This window comes from Microtus oregoni, unplaced genomic scaffold (assembly GCF_018167655.1).
Source record: "Microtus oregoni isolate MIOR12 unplaced genomic scaffold, Mior012 000011F_ref0000422, whole genome shotgun sequence".
Lineage (NCBI taxonomy): Eukaryota > Metazoa > Chordata > Mammalia > Rodentia > Cricetidae > Microtus > Microtus oregoni.
The window spans coordinates 7,653,955-7,666,338 of record NW_024543070.1 but is presented as its reverse complement, the minus strand read 5'-3'; the positions used below and the strand labels follow the sequence as shown (position 1 = coordinate 7,666,338).

General features: G+C 44.2%; 1 protein-coding gene across 5 annotated transcripts in view; it reads right to left on the bottom strand.

Annotated features, from left to right (window-relative positions):
- Sema6a (semaphorin 6A) overlaps positions 1-12,384 on the bottom strand; it is a 122,529-nt gene that overhangs the window by 79,260 nt on the left and 30,885 nt on the right. The window contains exon 1 of one of the 5 annotated variants that reach the window (XM_041659933.1): positions 6,761-6,842. The exons of the other annotated variants lie outside the window; for them this stretch is intronic. The gene's annotated coding sequence lies outside the window, so the exon portion shown is untranslated. Of the gene's footprint in view, positions 1-6,760; positions 6,843-12,384 lie in introns of those variants that run through there. 5 annotated transcript variants of the gene reach the window in all.

The following is a 12,384-nucleotide window of genomic DNA, read 5'->3' as shown; positions in this document are numbered from 1 at the left end:
GAGTGTCATAATGAAATCCATTATTCTTCACTAATTTTATAAATGAATAAAAACCGAAGAGAACTAACATGCAAGTTCAAAAGCAAGAGAGAAGTGGGGAGAGAACAATACAGCTTTCTCTCCCATTGGGATTAAGCAAGCAGTAGATAAGGTTTCCTTTAGGCCCTATCAGTTAAGTGGGTCTAGTTGTAAAGCAATTTGCAGCTCACTAGCCACACTATAGTTAACACCCAATCAACAAACAGTTTCTTCTGCTGCCTTTTCCTCCTCCTCTCCTTAATGGCTGCATAATATTCTCAGGTGATTGACAGGAATCAGGGCTCCTCCACTTTCAATACAATCCTGTGGAATCAAAAGTGGTTAGCAAGGCTTAGCAAACTCCCCACTATCTCTGCAAGCCTCCAAATACTATGTGCATTTGGGGGACCACACTCTTGAAATGGGAGCAAGCATACCGACCTGAGTTCCTCTTGCCAGTCCCACTCTGGACTGCATTTAATACCTAGCTGATACTGCAGAAGCAGCTGAACTTCAGGGAACGCCAGCGGAGGTGAATCATCAGAATATTGAAACAGACTGGGCTCAAATGTCCACTCAGCTAATGAGCCTGGGAGAGGAGCCTGGCAGAAGTGTCACATGCTACTAGTCTTTCTCCAACCCTTTCTTCCCTCTCCTCCCACCTGAAACTTGGGCAGAGGCTTAACAGACAGAGACCCCTGGCTTGGCATTTCCCACACGCAAACAGCAGTTTCCTAAGTCCTGATTGACGGGCTTCATGACAGAGATAAACTTAATAGATACTCGGCAAACTATGGGGGCCGCTGTGGTTCTATAATTATATCCGGCCCCACACACATCCACTCATCCTCTCACGGGCTCTGAATAGCTGTGGGGGGAGGATTCAATTTTACTGCCCCCCCCATCAGACAGCACTGCCCAGGTGTCTGTCACTTTGACTTTGAAACTCTGAAGGAGACAAATGAGTTTGTCTCCGACTATGTTAAATTAACTAATGGATTCTAGTTGTGAAATCGGCAAAACAATAAGCCAAGGGGGATTGGAGAGATGGCTCAATGGTTAAGAGCATTGATTGCTCTTCCAGAGGTCCTGCGTTCAATTGCCAGCAACCATATGGTGGTACACAACCACCTGTAATAAGATCTGTTGCCATCTTCTGTCTGCAGGGACACATGCAGGCAGAACATTGTATACATAATAAATAAATCTTAAAAAAAAAAAACAAGAAAACAATAAGCCAAGGCGCTGACCATAGTGGGTGGAAGTTTCTAGTCTCTGAGAGTGCCTTTAACCTTAGGCTGGAGCAAAACCAACAGAATCTAGGCAGGGTGAATAAAGAATTTGTGATGTGAATAAGGAATTTTTCCTATTTCAATGAGATGTGTTAGTATCTTAAAACATATAGCTTTCTATAAGAGGGTTGGTATATAGAAGAAAATTGCACATTAAGGAAGCAGTTTTTGAATTCTTTCTCCTCTCTCTTTTTTCCCCCCAAGGGCAGTGTGTTGTTCGCTAGGTCTGAAGGTGGCTGAGATTCACATGTGAGCCAATATGTTGTAACTTCGTTTACATTAAATTACATTTAAGTCACCACCGTTTACATTACTCACATATATTGATATGAATTACTAATGCTTCGGATCATTGGTAAAGGTCAATCAACTCCAAATATAGGTCATCTCATGGAGTCCAGTGCTATAGCTATGTGGACACGCCCTGCCACACATGGCCTTAATTTTTAAGTATGAATTTTTCACTCAGTTCTCTAAACTACTGTGGCTCCACTTTTATTGAACTGAAAAGATAAATGCTCTCTCCCATGTTCCCATCAGAAGTCTGTGTGTTCTGGGAGGTCAGCAAACCATAACTCAGCTGGTCTGTGCTGTAATAAGATTGAAATTTGGCATCCCTGATGTGAATTTATTTCCAAAAAGGAAACATCCTCTAGTAATCACTTCTTTCCCTTCAAAAGGGGAAAAAATATTTTAGAAAAATTAGTTTTCTGTTAAAGATTTATACTGGACTTTTAAAATATATTTTAAAAATAAGGTTATGCACAATTTCATTTGGATTCTGAAGGGTCAAAGCTCATGGTTACAAAAAGTGTATATGCCTTAAGAACAGGCTATTGGAAATGGAGAGGCTGCATATATGTTATTAACCAGTGACCAAAAGTACCTGCCTGACTCTATGTAGTAACTTTTCATAAGTGAGCTCTCTGCCCAAAGGAAGATATTTTTTGCAAAATAGTATTTTGTAAGTTTACCGGGTGTCGGGCTCCAATCCAGCTGTTGCTATGTAATAAGTCGGTCATTTCAGCCTCCGCAACACCTACAGGTGCAAGCTGTTATTACCCCCATTTTTACAGGTGAGGAGACTCCCCAAGGCCACACCCTAACTAGTAAGTGGGGGAGCAGGGGTCTGGACCTGGCCGAGCTAGTTCCACCGTCTGCATTCCTAACTCTGTGTATTGTCCATCAAAGCATAGTCATTTTTCTGCTCGTTAGTCCACTACCCATCTATTAGGTGTCACTCTTCTGTGCAGGGCATTGCGCAAGAAGTGGGGGAAGGTGTAAAAGCAGAAAGGAATGGGAGAGGAGAAACCAATCGGATGCTGGGAGCCAGCTCAGTATGGTGCCTGCTATACACACGTGAGGACCTGAGTTCAGGTCCCCAGAACCCACATTTAAAATAAGCTGGCTGTGGTGGTGTGCCTGTAGTGCTGGTGTGTGTGTGTGTGTGTGTGTGTGTGTGTGTGTGTGTGTGTAACAGATGAGCTTCCAGTTCAGTGAGAGACCCTGTCTCAAAAAACTGAGAGTGTAATTAAGTAAGGCATACTTCATCTATCTCTAGCTTCCGCATGCGTGTGTACAATCATATGCATGCACACCTCAGCACACATATACCCCGCCATGCTCACACTGTTTCGTGAGCCAGCAGGACATGGTCCAATGGCTACACACTGAAGTTCTAAACATTGCTCTTTTCTGGTGGCTCCTTTCAGGACCTTTGGTTCCCTCTGATGGTTTAACCTGTGCCCGGTTCGAAGGACCTTGTGTGAGGACCTCTCACCTCCCCATTGGCCTAGGCATCTTCAAGAACAAACGTTCTAAAGCCACCCAAACCTGGTGACCAAATCCTCACCCACATCACAGAGCTTAAAAGCTTTGGTCCTCTGCGGTTTGTCACACACAGCCAGTTGTTAAGGTATCATTAGCAGGGCCCCAGACAGAGATGACAGGTGTAAACAGCTCATAATTGACGACGCGCAGGATCGGGTTTCTCCACACCCTCTGCCAAGGGCTCACACACACACTAGATCTTGGCGCGTTCTCTCTGTATGGACTGCACACGCGCTTACCGAGCTGTTTTTAAATAAATCCTGTAGGGCATCCATTTGGTAACGCTTTGTCCATTTGAGACTCTTTAATTGTTCACTTTAAAACTATTCAGAGTTGGTTAAAAGAAAAAAAAGTTCAGCAGGTAAAAGCACTTGACCTGCTGACCTGAGTTCAATCCCCAAAACCCACATCAAGGTGGAAGGAGAGAATTAATTGCAGTGTTGTTCTCTGACTTTCCCTCCCCTTCCCCTCTTCACCACATCATGTACACACACACACACACACACACACACACACACACACGCACACTAATAAGTAAGTAAATGAATAAACTGTTACAGCTATTCGATGCTAATGGGTAATTTCCAAGTCAGGAATGTTCTGTAGGTGAGCACATGTTCCCTGGACCCCTGAGAAGAGGTCCTCTTTCTGCTTGGAGCTGTAGCTCTCCATTGTGTTCCTTGTGTCGAGCCGGTGGGCTCCTCTGCATCCCTGATGGCATGCTTGACATGGCTGGCAGCTGAAGAGCCAGCCACTGCTGCTCTTGCGCAGACGTGAAACTTCTTACGCGTTTTATTGGGCATGCTGAGCTGCCTTCTGCATTTTTCAGTGCTGACATGTTTCAGTAAAACTTTGACTAACTGGAATTCTTGGGGGGAAGGGCATTCTGGATGAACGACTTCCTGGTGAAACTGAAAGTTATTTAGAAAGCCCTTGTTATTGAAAATCTTTCCAAAGTGTATCAGCCCACTTTTCTCTGGAGGGAGGGAGGGCTGTGGCAGAGAAACGTACAGAGCTGTTTTGAGAGGTAGAAAAACAAATCTAGAAAAGCTGCTAACCGCTGGCCAGTCCTTCCTCTTGCTAGAAAGCAATTCCCAGAGGCAACTAGGATTCCAAGTTTTGTCGTCCATACCTCCCCCCCCCCCCCCCCCCCAAGACTCTTGCCCCTGGTAGCACTGAGTTTCTTCCTCATCCCGGGGACCAAACAACAGGCAGGAGGAACCAGCCCTCCCATTCGCTGTCTCCCTTGAATCCCAGTCGGCCCTGCAGCAGCTAAGCCTGCTCTGGTCCCCAGCCTCTCCAGCAGGGTCCCCCATTCTTTTGCCCTTCCTCTGGTGATGGCATTTTCTTGGAGTTCACAGACATTCCTATACACGTGCCAATCTCTTTTCCTTCTACCTTTTTGCTTGAGTACAACGCTAAGCCATTGTGAAATGCCTGGGCCATGAGGGGCATTTATTGGGTATTCTCAGAAGGGAGTCTCTCCCCACCGGTAACCTCCCAGAGCCACTGGCCTGGGCTACCAAAGCCTAGTCAACTGGACCCAAAGGCTTGTTGTTCCTTCCTAAATTTTACTAGCGGTCCTTCCCTCTGTTCATATTGCTACCACCATTTTGTTTTGCTTAACTTCCCTTGTACCCAGTGTAAATCTGGTCTTATCAGCGCTTCCCAAAGCGCAGAGAACAATGGGCAGACTTCTGGTGCAGCTCACAGCCCAGCTCCACTTGGTGCTTTGTCTGTGACTTCCAGGCAAACTGCCTTTTGAGCTAAGCCCCCGCCCGCACTTGCTCCTACTGCCCTGGAGGTGATCTCAGCTCACTTTCCTCACCACAACACTCTCTTTAAGGCGGGCTTCCCTCCCCTCAAGAGCGAGCCTCAGCTGTAAAGGTAAAGGCTCTTATATGTATACTCATTGAATTACTGTGAGAGCGTCCTCTGGGCTGAGAAACTAACGCCCCGCCTCGCGGACTGAGGTCTGTGACAGCACCATCGTTATTGAATTCACGAGTGAAAAGATGAAGACTATTCCTTTACTCGACAAGGCTTTTCTGGAACTGCAGAAATCCTACTCAATGAAGCGCAATCGAAGAAGTTCACATTTTAAGCTTTCTGGCAATTGAAATACCAGAAAGGGCACTTAGTGACCCATATATATATATATATATATATATATATATATATATATATATATATATGTAAATCAAGCCACTCAGCCCAGACAAAGTAAAGCATTAGCATAAGACAAACACTGGGAGACTCTGACACCAGAAGGTAGGTGGAAAGGTAGCCAGGAGCTCAAAGATAGGAGGAGCCAGCAGCACCGAAACTGGCAGAGGAAGGAGTGGGGCCCTAGAAAGTGGGAAAACTTAAGGCCAGGTAATAAGGTCACAGGTCTGGTGAGGAAACAGGGAAACAGAAAACATAGAAACCAAACTGTAGAGCCAATTGGCATCACTGCTGGTTGGGGGGGATGAGAACAGAAAGGACTTGGGTGGTAGCGAACAGAAACAGAAACTTCACCCTGGCTTAGCAGGCCGTCGAGGCCACCTGAGCAGGTAGGGTAGAAGTAGCTGGGGAAGGTGCGTGATCTTTGGATCTTGACCCCACGATAAAAGTAATATTGTTCTACGTTTGTATTCGACAAGAAACACAAGCTATGTTGTTTTCTAATGAGAGACAGAAAGCAAGTAGACCCAGATGAAAGAGGAGGTGGGGAGCTACTGGGAGAAGTAACCATAATTTAGGGTATATTAGGTGAGAAAAGAGTCTCTTTTCCAAAAATAATAAATAGAAAATAAATACAGGCAAAAAGGTTGATGTATTAAATATCGGATAGGAACGTATGATGATTTGATGAGGGCTAAGTTCAAGTTGAAGGGGTCCCAGCCTACAGCTCAGATTCACAGAAAGTCTCAAATCAGCATCTTTTATGTTATTCATCCCATTGGGGTGCACTCCATAAAACATGGTTGGAAATACAAAGCTCCTTTCAACAAATATCTAACATTAATTAATTAATTAGTCTTTGTGGTTCTGAGAATCGAACCCGGGGCCTCACACACGCCAGACAAGCATCTACCCAACTGAGTTGAGCCTTTAAATACACCAATCTATAGCCATAAGCACAGAGCCTCTGATCAATTGATTTTGTAAAACAGCTCGGTCCTACTCGCTTAAATTCTCAGCACTAGATTTCCACTTCCAGAGACTACTTATAGACCCAAGGGCACTGCTGAGGAAGAGTATATGCTAGCCATTTCGCATGACCCTTTAATGAGCTTAAAATAAAAAACCCACAAATGTTTAAATGCCAACCTCCACATAGCTCCATCAATCTAATCCTATTTTCCAAAAACAGAGTGATTTCAAGTAACGATGCCCACTTGACTTTTGATTTGCCCAATTCTGCCAACAAGGAACATGATTGTCTCTGCACAGGGGTCAGTCATGAAAACAGGTATTAGGCATAGGTGTGAAACAGTAGCCCGCAGCAGTGAATTTGCTGCGGGTGTATCCCCGTCCCTCCCTGCTGTTGAAATTGGATTAGTCCTTTGGTATTACCTTAAGAGTGATTGGAATTTAATTTCAGTTAGGAAGAGTTGAGGCCGCTGTTTACTTACAAACAAATCAAAGAATCCTCTTCCCAGCATTGGGATTCCTGCTTGGCTGGTTTTAAATAGACGAGGCTGACCAGATATTTACCATCAGCTTGGTGAAGAAAGAGACATTGTCCCGAGCAGCCAGAGTCATGGGAATTCAGTCCACACAGTGATGTATTGCTCTACTGCGAGTGGACTATGACCCAAGCTTCGCTGTGCATTCACAGAGGTGGGACCAAAACAGGAACAAAACTTGTCCTGAGAGCCAGCCTGCTGGAAAGACGGCACTGCACGAAGATTGGGAAACCCTCACAGGCAGGCACACAACAGCAACAACAAACCGCAATATGCTTATCAGGGCCTGACCAAGAAAAGGGCCCCAATCCTCCCCCAGAGCATACTGGCACCAGTCCCAGTCCCGAAACTCCTGAATAAGTCCTCTGAGCAGAGCCTCGGTTAGGTACCCCATTGTCAGCCTCGAGATGTTCTCAGCAGTCCAGGGGCAGCTGCACAATGCAAGTAGCCTCTGAATGGTCGAAAAGCTTTTTATTCGGGCCTTGTGTGATAAAGGGAGAAGAAAAAAAAAAAACCAAACTGGTGTTCTTTTGTGATATACAAAGGCAGTACTTTGCTGGCTCCAAGTTCAAGACTCACGGGCTATTAAGAGAGCCACGATGGGCAATGTATTAGCATGTGGGGACAAAAAGAACAGGCGTTCCTGAGAATGAAGCCCATAGCTAGAGCAGGCCAGTGTTAGGACACCTACCTAGCCAACAGTTAGAAGGTGAATGTCCGCTGGCAGCAATCGCATAAGCACACACACACACACACACACACACACACACACACACACACTTATCCACGTGAAATGACAGCCCGTCTTCACTACAAACAGTTGACACCGAGACAGCAATAGAAAATGTAACCACAGGAAGGTTAGAGCGAGGAAGAACAATATGCGGGAAGCCTGTTCTTCCAGAGAGGTTAAAGGACTCACCCAAAGGTACCCGCATATTTCATCAGCAACAATATCTTAACACCCTTTTTACTGCAGGTGCCATGGCCTTCCACCAACTGTGCACCTGAAGCAGTGCAGAAGCCTCCATGGAGACCTCATCACGGGCTGAGGCATCAGCCCAGTGACTCGAGGCTCTAGCGTTGCTATTTCCCAGTTGTGACTTACGGGAAAATTCCCTTCTTCTTCCAATCTCAATGGACTTGACTCAAAAAAGGAGACAAGAATAACATATGTCTTTAGGGTTGCTACCATGATAAGCCGTGGGTACCATATTAAGTATTGGCTGTTGAGTTTATTTCTATTAAAAGTAGAAGAACCATTTTCATCTCAGGCATTGGAAGGTTATAGAAGATGGGAGAGGGAGGGAAAGCGGGACGGACACGGTAATGGGAAAAGCATAGCGCAGAAGGTATATGAGAGTCAGCATACAAGGAATAGATAGACGTAGGCAGGACACACAAGCTAGAGGTTTAATGGCTTTATCTGGTCTTGAAAACGTGGGCAAAATGCTTAGTGTGAGTAATTATCAGTGCCTTTAGACTGAATAACATGCTCCTTGTACAGATAAATAGGCTCAGTGGTTGGACTTCATTTTTTCCAATATTAGTAATAGGAGTTCATTGATCTTTTAAAAGCACCACTGTCCTTCTCAAAATAATTTGCTGCTGAACATTTTAGATTTCTTTTCTCCTGATGATCAGCAGGTATCCTGAAGTACTAATGTGGATGGCCAAGAGGCAATGCACTGCATTGTCCTGACTTCAAAATTGCACACACAAGGAGCCTTCTGGGAGGTTTACACTGTGCTAGTCATGTAGCCTCAGGTCTTAGGAACGGTAGGCAGGCATTCTACAAACTAAGCTGCATATCCAGGCCCAAGGTGTGGTTTTTATTTCAACAATAATTGATAATGTTACATGTGCTACCTCATTCATTTACTTATTATTTTTGGATAGCTGTTTTTCACATATAAACTGCACACTTAATGCATGCTGATACTCTCATAATATAAATAAGTGAACATAATGGACAGTGATCAAATTCAACATGATCATCACTCTAATCTTTATTTTTTTTCCTCAAGGCAAGGCTTCTCTGTGTAGCTCCTGGCTGTCCTGGAACTCGCTCTGTAATCCAGGCTGGCCTCAAACTCAGAGATCCACCTGCCTCTCTCTGCCTATGCCGGGATTAAAGGCAAGTGCCACCACCATAAACTGCTTCACCTTGCAACACTGCCAGGCTACCCAACCCCAGTGACATCCATTAGCATGCCAATCCTTACATACTTCCAGAGCTTTCCTTTCTCTCTTTGTATGTTGGTTCAACAATACATTTTGTGGTCCGTACACTCTTGGAGTTCATTGGTCATACTTTGCAATGGAAGTCACGAATAACAGCTAACAAAATAGTCTCTGTTCTGCAAACTCTTCATTATATATCAGTAACAGTATTAAGTATCTCCACCCTCATCCTTACAAACCATAGCACCAGGCTTCCATCTTGGGAAATGCCAAGAAACGGCCTTTCTTCCTTTGGAAGAAGCTAAATCTTTGCAAGGTCTTCAATGTGAAGCTTACATTGTGCTTCTGCCCCCAAAAGCTGGAAGCAACAGTAGCTTGCTCCGGTAGTTCTTATTTTGTTTTTAGAGTGTTTCTCCTGAAATATGTCACATATTCCTAACTCTAAGGTAATTAAAGCTCTCTAGACTGTTGTGTACGCACATAACCTGACATGCTTTGAAAGCGGTTGCCCTGTTTTGCAATCCGAGAACAAAACAAATCATTGAGAGTCACGACAGGAGAGTTCTGCTGCTGCTGCTGCTGCAGCTGTGTGGGGTGGTGTGCAGAGCTGATCCCATGTGCCAGGCTTATTCTCCAGAGAAAAGGCTCCTGGGATGCCTGCCTGGTGACCCAGGCACCTCGCTGCAATGATTTCAACAATTGTTCTCCCATTTACATGTGCACACTTTCTTTAATTTGGACCCAAGTAAGCCTCCTCAAACCACACACACACATATGCACACACACAATGTCAAAAGATAGATGGGTTTCCCTCTTGATATTCACCCATACACATACACACATGCAGGCACACGCATGCATGCACACATAGTGTCAGAAGATAGATGGGTGACCCTCTTGATACTCATCCATACACACATACACGTATACAAACACACACACAATGACAGAAGATACGTGGGTTTCCTTCTTGATACTCACCTGTAGACAGACATGCAGCATCACATACACATACACACACATACATACACACACACACACACACACACACGTCAGAAGATAGATGGGTTTCCCTCTTGATATTCACCTATACACATACACACATACACTCACACACATGCACACAATGTCAGAAAATAGATGGGTTTACCTCTTGATACTCATCCATACACACACACACAATGTCAGAATATAGATGGGTTTCCCACCCAATACTCACCCACAAAAGGGTTAACACCAGTGGCAGATGCTCAGGTGAATTATTACCCAGAATTCTCAAAATCCGGGCACTCACACTCACTTATTATTTTACTTCTGATCTGAACAAGAGTCTCTTGATTTTTACACAAAATTTTAATCATTTAGGTTTTCAGATGTCCCAGTTGTTCTTAATATATTTTAAACTAACAGAATGTAATATACGGCTTTGTGTGGTTCAATTTGAGTTTGTGGATTGAAACTTGAGAATTTACTGGCCCCATTCTTTTGCTGCTGGTTTCTTAGTGTTTCTTTCCATTACACGTTCATTTTGTCTAATTCACTGCATAACTTCAACTAAATTTCTTTTTTGCACTGTAACATCTTAGATCAGTAAAAGAGTTCTGTATATGCTTAGTGCGTTTTTTTTTTACATAGATGACATAGGATTCATGTGCCCATTGTGTTCCAAGTGTGTAGTTGTTATAACACTAAAACAGTCATATTTTCATTGGAAAAACTGCATCATCATGCTCTCGATTGAAAATCATTTCAAATACTTCCTCTAAAGGAAGGGAGTAAGAACGATCATGGTGCCGTAAGGGCACAGTCAACCTGGCCGTCATTACAAACATGGTCTTAAGCGGGTGGCGAGGGAGCTGCTTTCTGCTCAAGTCTGAGTGTCATCTCCACCACGTTAGAAGTCTGTCACCTGGATGACCTCCTGCTTTGTCTGTCACCTGGATGACCTCCTGCTTTGGGTGTTCACAAAAGAGCCCGTGGGTCTCACTGCACCACTCTTCCTGGCGGGCCTGGCCCGTGTCGCACTCTGAAATATCAAAGAAATCAACTCCCTGCCCATATGGCAATTCATGTGAGCCCAGAGATGCAAGCCTGGGCATAGAGCTGGAAGATCAGAGGCAGGTTTTAGAGCTTTTCCTCAAAACTCCCCATTTGCCTAGAAATCAGCCACGCTACATAATTCCAATGGATTGCCATTGTTTATAACGTCACCCAGGAGAAGGGTGCGGGAGGAGGGAGGGTAAGAGAGATGGGGAGAAAGAGAATATGAGTATGAATGGCCTAAGTTATCATTTTCACTTGCATCTTCCTTGGCAGTTTACTCTCATTTGACTGGCACCAATACCTGCCAACAATTTCTAGTTTAGATCCTCATCTTTTGGCACAGAGATGATAGTGTATTTCTACACACGGTTGAAAGCGGACAGGGCAAAGCCTTGTGTAAATAATGCTGTCTATTACCAGCACTGAATGTATGTCAAAGCTCTCAATCCATCCCAAGACAATCAAATTCTCAATCACGATAATATGAAGACAACAACATAAATTACTTACAGGGCAGACTGCTCTGCCTTGTTTGATATTATTTGGGGCGAAATGCAGGAGTCAGATCTGGACATGTCTTTCGCGGGCTGCAAAGGCTTGATAATATTCATGAGGAACAGCCGTGAAGGGGTGGAGAGGCAACAGAGGGGGAAGGCAACCAGCTGAACCATATGCTGTCCCTGCTCCATAGATTACAAGCTGGTGAGCATCAAACATCCGGTGTGCGGTAAATACTCAAAATCTGACAGCTTCCAGTTAATACATGAAAGGTTTTGGTCTGCGCCTAACCTGGTGTGTAAGTTTTCAGAAGTGCTATGCTGTGGATTGGGGGTGCAATCATGAAAATGATGATTACTATTTTAATGAGTACTAGGACTCGATGACATTCTCAAAGGGAGCCATGCTACACAAATGTCACAAGGTAGAGGGTTAATTATTGGGCATGTCCCAATGCCAAGAGGCCACCCATACAAGTTTGTTCTGGGGGCACTAAGCCTGCCTGATTGTCGTTACCAATTCAAACACTAATTAACTGTCGGGGTAACTTAAAAACACCTTACATATGAATGGATACCAGGGTAAAACAACAACAACAAAACAAACAAAAAAACCCTAAAGTTCCTGAAGGCAACCTTCTTTAGCCAGTTACAAAATCTTAGCGCAGAAACACACACCATGTCATGGCAAAGGTACTGCTAACCCCATTCATTTTCTTCTTCATGCTTTCTGATGATTCTGTACCTGACTCTTGGGGAACCATTAGATTAAGTCTCTCTATTTTCTCCTCAGTGGAAATATCAGAACCAAAGCAGAAGTTTTTTACATTAACTTTTATTTTAAAT